Genomic DNA, 3,199 nt, shown 5'->3' on the forward strand with positions numbered 1-3,199 from the left:
TTGATTTCAAATTGCAGGATTGTGCATTTTTTTCGAGCTGTATATCCAGAACTTTTAACTAACTCTGGAGCGTTGATAGGTAGATAAAATAAAGATCTTGCTCCGTGTTCCTGAGTGGATAAATGTGATGGCCTTTCTTGAGAAGTTGATACATGTTTACGTATCAGGCAAACGGATTCAAATATAAATAAGGAAGGAAGAGTTAATATTTTAATTTTTTAAAAAAGTCCTGGCAATGAGTTCTGCTGTTTAGTCCCAGTGAATATCGAACAGTTCCCTTTTGGAGCTTGAAAATGCGGTCAAATTGAGTCGTACAACCCGTACCCCAGAATGGAAGTGTATAATAAAACAGTTCTAGCCACTGGAAAGTTAAGCTCCTTAGAACAGATCTTAATGCAAAACAGGTAGAGCTTAATTTTTTCGACAAAACGTCGATATGCATGTCCCATTTCAGAGAATTGTCCACAACAAGCCCTAAGCATTTTACAGTATATAAGATATAATTTTATAAGAATATAAAAGTGTACTGCTAGTGGTACTTCTTTTATCCTTATAGACACAGTAATTTAAAATAGAATATAAACTTGTTTACAAATCTTCGAAGAAAGATATTTGAATATTCTCTATGCTAATCAAACAACAATTTTTCAGTTTAGTTCTTTTCAAATACCTGAAATTTACATAATCACTTCTGAAATTTGAACTTCTAATGAAGAAATGGCGTTTTCTTAGAACAAATTCAAGTTTTGACAAATGAGCTGTTGATAGGACCTCGACCTATTACAAGAAGAGAAAAGAAATAATTACCTTTTGTCAAAATTTATTTATTAATTCAAAACAGCCATTATTCACGATCTCTAATCTTTGACAAAAGGTAACTTTCCATTTTTATAAACACACATACAATGTAGTATCTCACGATTCTCTTCCACTTTTACCATGCCGATGGTGTAAATCTACTTTTACTTCCCATAGCCGGTTATTAACGCCGGACAGACTGAAAAAATCGTATCATTTCCCTTTCTATTAATATCGTTATTAGGTATTTATAATAACGATGGCAGTTGATTTTAGCAGATCTATGAGGAGAAAGTCGATAAATTAGTCGAGTTAAATCATGTTTTAGACGCTGTGATTTGAAAGGGATGTGTGTATAGTCAGAATTATATATTCTGAGGAATTTACTGCATGTTTGTTATGTATTTTCTATGTTTTAGTTAAAATGGAAATGAAAGTTTAAAGTACGTTTGATTTAACTTAATCTTCATTTTCGTTGCTCAAAACCTTAATTTATTATCTAGCATATATAAAATTAATGTTTATCAGTCGTCTCTACTGAAGTAACGATTTGCTCTAGAAAGTTGCTTTTTTACTAAAAGATAGCTAATTGGCTCTTCTAAAAACTGTCGTCGCCGGATTTTTGTTTTTCATTTAATTAAATAAAATAAAAAATAATTACTATCGTGGCGGATGCGCCAGGCTTCAACTAGTTTATTATATTTTTTTTTTTTTTTTTTTTTTTTTTTTTTATTTTTGTGATTTTAGGGAATAATTTACATATTTCATATATATTCAGGGTGTCATAACATTCCGTAGATATTCTACTACGTATATATTTAGAGTCAAAATAAGTTAAATCTAAAATAAAAAACGAAAAAAAATTAAATTGAAAAAGGTAAAAAGAAAAGGAAATAACAAAATATATAAAAATTAAATAAATTATATTTTAAGAAAATCTTTATCTAAGGGGTAGGAAACTCCATTAGTATTTTGAAGAGTTTTTTTAAGTATATTTAGAGTCAAAATAAGTTAATTCAAAAAATAAAACGAAAAAACCAAATGAATAAAAAAATAAAAGAAAAAAATATATATATAAAATAAAATAAATTAAAATCTAAGAGGTAGGCAAACTGTATTTTAAAGAGTTTTTGCATATTTAGAGTTAAAATAAGATAAATCTAAAAAATAAAACGAAAAAAAACAAATTGAAAAGAAAAGAAATAATAAAATATAAAAAAATAAAATAAGTTAATATCTAAGAAAATCTTAGAACCTTTAGTATTTTGAAGAGATGTGAATTCTTCATTGAATATCGGCATTTATACTGGGTGAGTCTTAAATAAGTGCAAATATTTTAGGGGTGCGGTATATTTCGATCTTAGAAAAAGACAAGAAAGAAAATCCAAAAAAGATCCAGTGGTTCTCAAATTATCAAAAATAATTTTTTGAAATTCTTTTTTTTTTTTTTTTTTTTTTTTTTTTTATTTTTTCGGAAAAACGGTAAAGAGAAAATATGTTTTTTTATCGAGATCTACCAGCCCTGGAAAATATTTGCACTTATTTAAACTCCAAACCCTGTATACTGGCTTTTAGAAGTGTTAACCAGTGTTAATTACTTTTGTCTCACTCTGTATAACTTTTTAGGTTATGTTTAATTTGATTTAAAGTACAATCGGTATTTTATCTACTTATTAGGTTGTACTGGGTAAATTCCAATTTAGGTAAATTTTATTGAAATTTGAAATGTATTCTTAATTTTGTAAATGTTAAAATATGTCAAAATTTTACTTTTAGTCTCATATGCTTCTCTAATGAAATTCACCTTTATCTTTTTTCTAGAACTGAAAATTGATTAATAAATAGGGTGGGGTTCAATTACAAAAAACATAACTTTAACGTGTACTGTTTTTTGGGGAAATTTGTAGAATATATTTAAAAATGCTTTAAGTTAACCTAGATATACTCACAAAATTTATTTCAATACAAACTGTCGTTTTGTTAATGTAACATATTTCAACTAAAAATAAATTAAAAAGCCTCTTTTTTAAAAATCTACTTGAGCCTTTTTCGATTCCAAAATTGCTTCTCACCGAATTAGGGCAAAACGATATGATATATTACCTGCCATAGGGAGTATTTTTTCTTATTAATATTTGCATATTTAACGCCTCTTTTTGCAGGAAGCCTTCCCAAAGAAGCTTCCAGTTATATAAAATTGAAAAGCTAAAATCAAAATAATAGATATAAAAAAAAAAAACTAAACCAAACCAAATCAAACCGGGAAAAAGTAATTTTATTTGCACCGTTTGTAGCGAATATACATATAGAATTACACAGTGAAACGGTTAGATGGAATTTTGCCAGGGTTTTGTTTACGTATTTTAATAGCAATACGTGTAACTGAACGAAGTACAATGAG

The sequence above is a fragment of the Sitophilus oryzae genome, unplaced genomic scaffold (genome assembly GCF_002938485.1).
Source record: "Sitophilus oryzae breed Bouriz unplaced genomic scaffold, Soryzae_2.0 scaffold_1184_pilon_pilon, whole genome shotgun sequence".
Lineage (NCBI taxonomy): Eukaryota > Metazoa > Arthropoda > Insecta > Coleoptera > Curculionidae > Sitophilus > Sitophilus oryzae.